Below are 12,500 nucleotides of genomic sequence, written 5' to 3'. Positions count from 1 at the left end.
CACACACAGTATATATATAACACACACACACATTATATATATATCACACACACAGTATATATATATATATATATATATATATATATATATATATATATATATATATATATATATATATATATATATATATATATATATATATATATATATATATCACACACACACAGTATATATATATATATATATATATATATATATATATATATATATATCTCACACACACACAGTATATATATATATATATATATATCACACACACACACAGTATATATATATATATATATATATATATATATATATATATATATATATATATATATATATATATCACACACACAGTATATATATATATATATATATATCACACACACACAGTATATATATATATCACACACACACAGTATATATATATATATATATATATATATATATATATATATATATATATCACACACACAGTATATATATATATATATATATATATATATATATATATATATATATATATATATATATCTATCACACACACACAGTATATATAACATAATTTATGTAAGAACTTACCTGATAAATTCATTTCTTTCATATTAACAAGAGTCCATGAGCTAGTGACGTATGGGATATACATTCCTACCAGGAGGGGCAAAGTTTCCCAAACCTTAAAATGCCTATAAATACACCCCTCACCACACCCACAAATCAGTTTAACGAATAGCCAAGAAGTGGGGTGATAAGAAAAAAGTGCGAAGCATATAAAATAAGGAATTGGAATAATTGTGCTTTATACAAAAAAATCATAACCACCACAAAAAAGGGTGGGCCTCATGGACTCTTGTTAATATGAAAGAAATGAATTTATCAGGTAAGTTCTTACATAAATTATGTTTTCTTTCATGTAATTAACAAGAGTCCATGAGCTAGTGACGTATGGGATAATGACTACCCAAGATGTGGATCTTTCCACACAAGAGTCACTAGAGAGGGAGGGATAAAATAAAGACAGCCAATTCCTGCTGAAAATAATCCACACCCAAAATAAAGTTTAACAAAAAACATAAGCAGAAGATTCAAACTGAAACCGCTGCCTGAAGAACTTTTCTACCAAAAACTGCTTCAGAAGAAGAAAATACATCAAAATGGTAGAATTTAGTAAAAGTATGCAAAGAGGACCAAGTTGCTGCTTTGCAGATCTGGTCAACCGAAGCTTCATTCCTAAACGCCCAGGAAGTAGATACTGACCTAGTAGAATGAGCTGTAATTCTTTGAGGCGGAATTTTACCCGACTCAACATAGGCAAGATGAATTAAAGATTTCAACCAAGATGCCAAAGAAATGGCAGAAGCTTTCTGGCCTTTCCTAGAACCGGAAAAGATAACAAATAGACTAGAAGTCTTACGGAAAGATTTCGTAGCTGCAACATAATATTTCAAAGCTCTAACAACATCCAAAGAATGCAATGATTTCTCCTTAGAATTCTTAGGATTAGGACATAATGAAGGAACCACAATTTCTCTACTAATGTTGTTGGAATTCACAACTTTAGGTAAAAATTCAAAAGAAGTTCGCAACACCGCCTTATCCTGATGAAAAATCAGAAAAGGAGACTCACACGAAAGAGCAGATAATTCAGAAACTCTTCTAGCAGAAGAGATGGCCAAAAGGAACAAAACTTTCCAAGAAAGTAATTTAATGTCCAATGAATGCATAGGTTCAAACGGAGGAGCTTGAAGAGCTCCCAGAACCAAATTCAAACTCCAAGGAGGAGAAATTGACTTAATGACAGGTTTTATACGAACCAAAGCTTGTACAAAACAATGAATATCAGGAAGAATAGCAATCCTTCTGTGAAAAAGAACAGAAAGAGCGGAGATTTGTCCTTTCAAAGAACTTGCGGACAAACCCTTATCTAAACCATCCTGAAGAAACTGTAAAATTCTCGGTATTCTAAAAGAATGCCAAAAAATGATGAGAAAGACACCAAGAAATATAAGTCTTCCAGACTCTATAATATATCTCTCGAGATACAGATTTACGAGCCTGTAACATAGTATTAATCACGGAGTCAGAGAAACCTCTATGACCAAGAATCAAGCGTTCAATCTCCATACCTTTAAATTTAAGGATTTCAGATCCGGATGGAAAAAAGGACCTTGTGACAGAAGGTCTGGTCTTAACGGAAGAGTCCATGGCTGGCAAGATGCCATCCGGACAAGATCCGCATACCAAAACCTGTGAGGCCATGCCGGAGCTATTAGCAGAACAAACGAGCATTCCCTCAGAATCTTGGAGATTACTCTTGGAAGAAGAACTAGAGGCGGAAAGATATAGGCAGGATGATACTTCCAAGGAAGTGATAATGCATCCACTGCCTCCGCCTGAGGATCCCGGGATCTGGACAGATACCTGGGAAGTTTCTTGTTTAGATGAGAGGCCATCAGATCTATCTCTGGGAGCCCCCACAATTGAACAATCTGAAGAAATACCTCTGGGTGAAGAGACCATTCGCCCGGATGCAACGTTTGGCGACTGAGATAATCCGCTTCCCAATTGTCTACACCTGGGATATGAACCGCAGAGATTAGACAGGAGCTGGATTCCGCCCAAACCAAAATTCGAGATACTTCTTTCATAGCCAGAGGACTGTGAGTCCCTCCTTGATGATTGATGTATGCCACAGTTGTGACATTGTCTGTCTGAAAACAAATGAACGATTCTCTCTTCAGAAGAGGCCAAAACTGAAGAGCTCTGAAAACTGCACGGAGTTCCAAGATATTGATCGGTAATCTCACCTCCTGAGATTCCCAAACTCCTTGTGCCGTCAGAGATCCCCACACAGCTCCCCAACCTGTGAGACTTGCATCTGTTGAAATTACAGTCCAGGACGGAAGAACAAAAGAAGCCCCCTGAATTAAACGATGGTGATCTGTCCACCACGTTAGAGAGTGCCGAACAATCGGTTTTAAAGATATTAATTGATATATCTTCGTGTAATCCCTGCACCATTGGTTCAGCATACAGAGCTGAAGAGGTCGCATGTGAAAACGAGCAAAGGGGATCGCGTCCGATGCAGCAGTCATAAGACCTAGAATTTCCATGCATAAGGCTACCGAAGGGAATGATTGAGACTGAAGGTTTCGACAGGCTGTAATCAATTTTAGACGTCTCTTGTCTGTTAAAGACAAAGTCATGGACACTGAATCTATCTGGAAACCCAGAAAGGTTACCCTTGTTTGAGGAATCAAAGAACTTTTTGGTAAATTGATCCTCCAACCATGATCTTGAAGAAACAACACAAGTCGATTCGTATGAGACTCTGCTAAATGTAAAGACGGAGCAAGTACCAAGATATCGTCCAAATAAGGAAATACCACAATACCCTGTTCTCTGATTACAGACAGAAGGGCACCGAGAATCTTTGTGAAAATTCTTGGAGCTGTAGCAAGGCCAAACGGTAGAACCACAAATTGTTAATGCTTGTCTAGAAAAGAGAATCTCAGGAACTGATAATGATCTGGATGAATCGGAATATGCAGATATGCATCCTGTAAATCTATTGTGGACATATAATTCCCTTGCTGAACAAAAGGCAATATAGTCCTTACAGTTACCATCTTGAACGTTGGTATCCTTACATAACGATTCAATAATTTTAGATCCAGAACTGGTCTGAAGGAATTCTCCTTCTTTGGTACAATGAAGAGATTTGAATAAAACCCCATCCCCTGTTCCGGAACTGGAACTGGCATAATTACTCCAGCCAACTCTAGATCTGAAACACAATTCAGAAATGCTTGAGCTTTCACTGGATTTACTGGGACATGGGAAAGAAAAAATCTCTTTGCAGGAGGTCTCATCTTGAAACCAATTCTGTACCCTTCTGAAACAATGTTCTGAATCCAAAGATTGTGAACAGAATTGATCCAAATTTCTTTGAAAAAACGTAACCTGCCCCCTACCAGCTGAACTGGAATGAGGGCCGTACCTTCATGTGAACTTAGAAGCAGGCTTTGCCTTTCTAGCAGGCTTGGATTTATTCCAGACTGGAGATGGTTTCCAAACTGAAACTGCTCCTGAGGACGAAGGATCAGGCTTTTGTTCTTTGTTGAAACGAAAGGAACGAAAACGATTGTTAGCCCTGTTTTTACCTTTAGACTTTTTATCCTGTGGTAAAAAAGTTCCTTTCCCACCAGTAACAGTTGAAATAATAGAATCCAACTGAGAACCAAATAATTTGTTTCCCTGGAAAGAAATGGAAAGTAGAGTTGATTTAGAAGCCATATCAGCATTCCAAGTCTTAAGCCATAAAGCTCTTCTGGCTAAGATAGCCAGAGACATAAATCTAACATCAACTCTAATAATATCAAAAATGGCATCACAGATGAAATTATTAGCATGCTGGAGAAGAATAATAATATCATGAGAATCACGATTTGTTACTTGTTGCGCTAGAGTTTCCAACCAAAAAGTTGAAGCTGCAGCAACATCAGCCAATGATATAGCAGATCTAAGAAGATTACCTGAACATAGATAAGCTTTTCTTAGAAAAGATTCAATTTTTCTATCTAAAGGATCCTTAAACGAGGTACCATCTGACGTAGGAATGGTAGTACGTTTAGCAAGGGTAGAAATAGCCCCATCAACTTTAGGGATTTTGTCCCAAAATTCTAACCTGTCAGGTGGAACAGGATATAATTGCTTAAAACGTTTAGAAGGAGTAAATGAATTACCCAATTTATCCCATTCCTTAGCAATTACTGCAGAAATAGCATTAGGAACAGGAAAGACTTCTGGAATAACCGCAGGAGCTTTAAAAACCTTATCCAAACGTATAGAATTAGTATCAAGAGGACTAGAATCCTCTATTTCTAAAGCAATTAATACTTCTTTAAGTAAAGAGCGAATAAATTCCATCTTAAATAAATATGAAGATTTATCAGCATCAATCTCTGAGACAGAATCCTCTGAACCAGAAGAGTCCAAAGAATCAGAATGATGGTGTTCATTTAAAAATTCATCTGTAGAGAGAGAAGATTTAAAAGACTTTTTACGTTTACTAGAAGGAGAAATAACAGACAAAGCCTTCTTTATGGATTCAGAAACAAAATCTCTTATGTTATCAGGAACATTCTGCACCTTAGATGTTGAGGGAACTGCAACAGGCAATGGTACATCACTAAAGGAAATAACATAATTTATGCTTACCTGATAAATTCCTTTCTTCTGTTGTGTGATCAGTCCACGGGTCATCATTACTTCTGGGATATAACTCCTCCCCAACAGGAAATGCAAGAGGATTCACCCAGCAGAGCTGCATATAGCTCCTCCCCTCTACGTCAGTCCCAGTCATTCGACCAAGAAACAACGAGAAAGGAGTAACCAAGGGTGAAGTGGTGACTGGAGTATAATTTAAAAGATATTTACCTGCCTTAAAACAGGGCGGGCCGTGGACTGATCACACAACAGAAGAAAGGAATTTATCAGGTAAGCATAAATTATGTTTTCTTCTGTTATGTGTGATCAGTCCACGGGTCATCATTACTTCTGGGATACCAATACCAAAGCAAAAGTACACGGATGACGGGAGGGATAGGCAGGCTCATTATACAGAAGGAACCACTGCCTGAAGAACCTTTCTCCCAAAAATAGCCTCCGAAGAAGCAAAAGTGTCAAATTTGTAAAATTTGGAAAAAGTATGAAGCAAAGACCAAGTTGCAGCCTTGCAAATCTGTTCAACAGAGGCCTCATTCTTAAAGGCCCAAGTGGAAGCCACAGCTCTAGTGGAGTGAGCTGTAATTCTTTCAGGAGGCTGCTGTCCAGCAGTCTCATAGGCTAAACGTATTATGCTACGAAGCCAAAAAGAGAGAGAGGTAGCAGAAGCTTTTTGACCTCTCCTCTGTCCAGAGTAAACGACAAACAAGGAAGAAGTTTGGCGAAAATCTTTAGTTGCCTGCAAGTAGAACTTGAGGGCACGAACTACATCCAGATTGTGTAAAAGACGTTCCTTCTTTGAAGAAGGATTTGGACACAAGGATGGGACAACAATCTCTTGATTGATGTTCCTGTTAGTGACTACCTTAGGTAAGAACCCAGGTTTAGTACGCAGAACTACCTTGTCTGAGTGAAAAATCAGATAAGGGGAATCACAATGTAAGGCTGATAACTCAGAGACTCTTCGAGCCGAGGAAATAGCCATTAAAAACAGAACTTTCCAAGATAACATCTTTATATCGATGGAATGAAGGGGTTCAAACGGAACACCCTGTAAAACGTTAAGAACTAAGTTTAAACTCCATGGTGGAGCAACAGCTTTAAACACAGGCTTGATCCTAGCTAAAGCCTGACAAAAGGACTGGACGTCTGGATTTTCTGACAGACGTCTGTGTAACAAGATGGACAGAGCTGAAATCTGTCCCTTTAATGAACTAGCTGATAAACCCTTTTCTAAACCTTCTTGTAGAAAAGACAATATCCTAGCGATCCTAACCTTACTCCAGGAGTAACCTTTGGATTCGCACCAGTATAGGTATTTCCGCCATATTTTATGGTAAATCCTTCTGGTAACAGGCTTCCTAGCCTGAATCAGGGTATCAATAACCGACTCAGAAAAACCACGTTTTGATAAAATCAAGCGTTCAATTTCCAAGCAGTCAGCTTCAGAGAAGTTAGATTTTGATGTTTGAATGGACCCTGTATCAGAAGGTCCTGTCTTAGAGGTAGAGACCAAGGCGGACAGGATGACATGTCCACTAGATCTGCATACCAAGTCCTGCGTGGCCAAGCAGGTGCTATTAGAATTACTGATGCTCTCTCCTGTTTGATTTTGGCAATCAATCGAGGAAGCAGCGGGAAGGGTGGAAACACATAAGCCATCCTGAAGTTCCAAGGTGCTGTCAAAGCATCTATCAGAACTGCTCCCGGATCCCTGGATCTGGACCCGTAGCGAGGAAGTTTGGCGTTCTGGCGAGACGCCATGAGATCTATCTCTGGTTTGCCCCAACGTCGAAGTATTTGGGCAAAGACCTCCGGATGAAGTTCCCACTCCCCCGGATGAAGAGTCTGGCGACTCAAGAAATCCGCCTCCCAGTTCTCCACTCCCGGGATGTGGATTGCTGACAGGTGGCAAGAGTGAGACTCTGCCCAGCGAATTATCTTTGATACTTCCATCATTGCTAGGGAGCTTCTTGTCCCTCCCTGATGGTTGATGTAAGCTACAGTCGTGATGTTGTCCGACTGAAACCTGATGAACCCCCGAGTTATTAACTGGGGCCAAGCCAGAAGGGCATTGAGAACTGCTCTCAATTCCAGAATGTTTATTGGAAGGAGACTCTCCTCCTGATTCCATAGTCCCTGAGCCTTCAGAGAATTCCAGACAGCGCCCCAACCTAGTAGGCTGGCGTCTGTTGTTACAATTGTCCAGTCTGGCCTGCTGAATGGCATCCCCCTGGACAGGTGTGGCCGATGAAGCCACCATAGAAGAGAATTTCTGGTCTCTTGATTCAGATTCAGAGTAGGGGACAAATCTGAGTAATCCCCATTCCACTGACTCAGCATGCATAATTGCAGCGGTCTGAGGTGTAGGCGTGCAAAAGGTACTATGTCCATTGCCGCTACCATTAAGCCGATCACCTCCATGCATTGAGCTACTGACGGGTGTTGAATGGAATGAAGGACGCGGCATGCATTTTGAAGTTTTGTTAACCTGTCTTCTGTCAGGTAAATCTTCATTTCTACAGAATCTATAAGAGTCCCCAAGAATGGAACTCTTGTGAGAGGAAAGAGAGAACTCTTCTTTTCGTTCACTTTCCATCCATGCGACCTTATGTTTTGGTGCAGTGGAGGTTGATGCTGCTCCTGTTTTGAAATTCCGAAAGGGACGAAAATTAGACTGTCTAGCCTTAGCTTTGGCCTTGTCTTGAGGTAGGGCGTGGCCCTTACCTCCCGTAATGTCAGCGATAATTTCTTTCAAACCGGGCCCGAATAAGGACTGCCCCTTGAAAGGTATATTAAGTAATTTGGACTTAGAAGTAACATCAGCTGACCAGGATTTTAGCCACAGTGCCCTGCGTGCCTGTATGGCGAATCCTGAGTTCTTAGCCGTAAGTTTGGTTAAATGTACTACGGCCTCCGAAATGAAAGAATTAGCTAGTTTAAGGACTCTAAGCCTGTCCGTAATGTCGTCTAGCGTAGAGGAACTAAGGTTCTCTTCAAGCGACTCAATCCAAAATGCTGCCGCAGCCGTAATCGGCGCGATACAAGCAAGGGGTTGTAATATAAAACCTTGTTGAACAAACATTTTCTTAAGGTAACCCTCTAATTTTTTATCCATTGGATCTGAGAAAGCACAGCTATCCTCCACCGGGATAGTGGTACGCTTAGCTAAAGTAGAAACTGCTCCCTCCACCTTGGGGACCGTTTGCCATAAGTCCCGAGTGGTGGCGTCTATTGGAAACATCTTTCTAAAAATTGGAGGGGGTGAGAACGGCACACCGGGTCTATCCCACTCCTTAGTAACAATTTCAGTTAGTCTCTTAGGTATAGGAAAAACGTCAGTACTCGCCGGTACCGCAAAGTATTTATCCAACCTACACAGTTTCTCTGGTATTGCAACAGTGTTACAATCGTTGAGAGCTGCTAAGACCTCCCCTAGTAGTACACGGAGGTTCTCCAATTTAAATTTAAAATTTGAAATATCTGAGTCCAATCTGTTTGGATCAGAACCGTCACCCACAGAATGAAGCTCTCCGTCCTCATGCTCTGCGAGCTGTGACGCAGTATCAGACATGGCCCTAGCATTGTCAGCGCACTCTGTTCTCACCCCAGAGTGATCACGCTTGCCTCTTAGTTCAGGTAATTTAGACAAAACTTCAGTCATAACAGTAGCCATATCTTGTAATGTTATCTGTAATGGCCGCCCAGATGTACTAGGCGCCAAAATATCACGCACCTCCCGGGCGGGAGATGCAGGTACTGTCGCGTGAGGCGAGTTAGTCGGCATAACTCTCCCCTCGCTGTTTGGTGAAATTTGTTCACATTGTACAGATTGACTTTTATTTAAAGTAGCATCAATACAGTTAGTACATAAATTTCTATTGGGCTCCACCTTGGCATTGGAACAAATGACACAGATATCTTCCTCTGAGTCAGACATGTTTAACACACTAGCAAAAAAACTTACAACTTGGTTATAATCTTTTTTAGCAAAAAAAAAACGCACTGTGCCTCAAAGAGGTACTAACGATTAAATGACAGTTGAAATAATGAACTGAAAAACAGTTATTGCATCAAACTTTAAAACACAACTTTTAGCAAAGGTTTGTTCCCATTAGTAAAAAACAACACTAATTAAATTTGTACATAAGAAAACAAAACAACGTTTTTTATACACAGTCACTATAAGAATTCTCACAGCTCTGCTGAGAGAATTTACCTCCCTTCAAAGAAGTTTGAAGACCCCTGAGATCTGTCAGAGATGAACCGGATCATGCAGGAAATATAAAAGTAGCTGACTGGAATTTTTTGATGCGTAGCAAAGAGCGCCAAAAACGGCCCCTCCCTCTCCCACACAGCAGTGAAGAGAAACGAAACTGTCACAATTAAAGCAAAAAACTGCCAAGTGGAAAATAATGCCCAAACATTTATTCACACAGTACCTCAGCAATGTAAACGATTCTACATTCCAGCAAAAACGTTTAACATGAGAATAGTTATTAAAAAGGATTAGTGACCTTTAACACAGTAGTTCCGGTGAAATACCATCCCCAGAATACTGAAGTGTATACATACATGTCATTTTAACGGTATGGCAGGCTTTTCTCATCAATTCCATTCAGAAAATAAAAACTGCCACATACCTCAATGCAGATTCATCTGCCCGCTGTCCCCTGATCTGAAGCCTTTACCTCCCTCAGATGGTCGAGAACAGCAATATGGTCTTAACGACTCCGGTTAAAATCATAGTAAAAAAAAATCTCTGTCAGATTCTTCCTCAAACTCTGCCAGAGAAGTAATAACACGCTCCGGTGCTATTTTAAAATAACAAACTTTTGATTGAAGTCATAAAAACTAAGTATAATCACCATAGTCCTCTCACACATCCTATCTAGTCGTTGGGTGCAAGAGAATGACTGGGACTGACGTAGAGGGGAGGAGCTATATGCAGCTCTGCTGGGTGAATCCTCTTGCATTTCCTGTTGGGGAGGAGTTATATCCCAGAAGTAATGATGACCCGTGGACTGATCACACATAACAGAAGAAATTATCTGCTTTAACAAGTTTGTCATGACAATTATTACAAACAACAGCTGGAGGAATAGCTACCAAAAGTTTACAGCAGATACACTTAGCTTTGGTAGATCCAGCAGGCAGTGGTTTTCCTGTAGTATCTTCTGGCTCAGATGCAACGTGAGACATCTTGCAATATGTAAGAGAAAAAAACAACATATAAAGCAAAATAGATCAAATTCCTTATAAGACAGTTTCAGGAATGGGAAAAAAATGCCAAACATCAAGCTTCTAGCAACCAGAAGCAAATGAAAAATGAGACTGAAATAATGTGGAGACAAAAGCGACGCCCATATTTTTTGGCGCCAAATAAGACGCCCACATTATTTGGCGCCTAAATGCTTTTGGCGCCAAAAATGACGCCACATCCGGAACGCCGACATTTTCGGCGCAAAATAACGTCAAAAATGACGCAACTTCCGGCGACACGTATGACGCCGGAAACGGAAAAGAATTTTTGCGCCAAAAAAGTCCGCGCCAAGAATGACGCAATAAAATGAAGCATTTTCAGCCCCCGCGAGCCTAACAGCCCACAGGGAAAAAAGTCAAATTTTTGAGGTAAGAAAAAATATGATAATTTAAAGCATAAACCCAAATATGAAACTGACTGTCTGGAAATAAGGAAAGTTGAACATTCTGAGTCAAGGCAAATAAATGTTTGAATACATATATTTAGAACTTTATAAATAAAGTGCCCAACCATAGCTTAGAGTGTCACAGAAAATAAGACTTACTTACCCCAGGACACTCATCTACATGTTTGTAGAAAGCCAAACCAGTACTGAAACGAGAATCAGCAGAGGTAATGGTATATATAAGAGTATATCGTCGATCTGAAAAGGGAGGTAAGAGATGAATCTCTACGACCGATAACAGAGAACCTTATGAAATAGACCCCGTAGAAGGAGATCACTGCATTCAATAGGCAATACTCTCCTCACATCCCTCTGACATTCACTGCACGCTGAGAGGAAAACCGGGCTCCAACTTGCTGCGGAGCGCATATCAACGTAGAATCTAGCACAAACTTACTTCACCACCTCCATCGGAGGCAAAGTTTGTAAAAACTGAATTGTGGGTGTGGTGAGGGGTGTATTTATAGGCATTTTAAGGTTTGGGAAACTTTGCCCCTCCTGGTAGGAATGTATATCCCATACGTCACTAGCTCATGGACTCTTGTTAATTACATGAAAGAAATATATATATCACACACACACAGTATATATATATATATATATATATATATATATATATATATCACACACACACAGTATATATATATATATATATATATATATATATATATATATCACACACACACAGTATATATATATATATATATATATATATATAAATATAAATATATATATATATATATATATATCACACACACACAGTATATATATATATATATATATCACACACACACAGTATATATATATATATCACACACACACTATATATATATATCACACACACAGTATATATATATATATCACACACACAGTATATATATATATCACACACACAGTATATATATATATATATCACACACAGTATATATATGTATCACACACACAGTATATATATATGTATCACACATACACAGTATATATATAATGTATCACACACAGTATATATATAATGTATCACACACAGTATATATATCACACACACACAGTATATATATATATATATATATATATATATATATATATATCACACACACACAGTATATATATATATATCACACACACACAGTATATATATATCACACACACACACACACACACACAGTATATATATCAGACACACATAGTATATATATATATATATATATATATCACACACACACAGTATATATATATATATATCACACACACACAGTATATATATATCACACACACACACACAGTATATATATATCACACACACACACAGTATATATACATCACACACACACACAGTATATATACATCACACACACACACAGTATATATACATCACACACACACACAGTATATATACACATCACACACACACACAGTATATATACACATCACACACACACACAGTATATACATCACACACACACAGTATATATATATATATAAATATATATATATATATATATATATATCACACACAGTATATATATCACACACACAGTATATATATCTCACACACACACAGTATATATATATATATATATATCACAC

The sequence above is a fragment of the Bombina bombina genome, chromosome 12 (genome assembly GCF_027579735.1).
Source record: "Bombina bombina isolate aBomBom1 chromosome 12, aBomBom1.pri, whole genome shotgun sequence".
Lineage (NCBI taxonomy): Eukaryota > Metazoa > Chordata > Amphibia > Anura > Bombinatoridae > Bombina > Bombina bombina.
Note: the sequence above shows the minus strand (reverse complement) of the source record.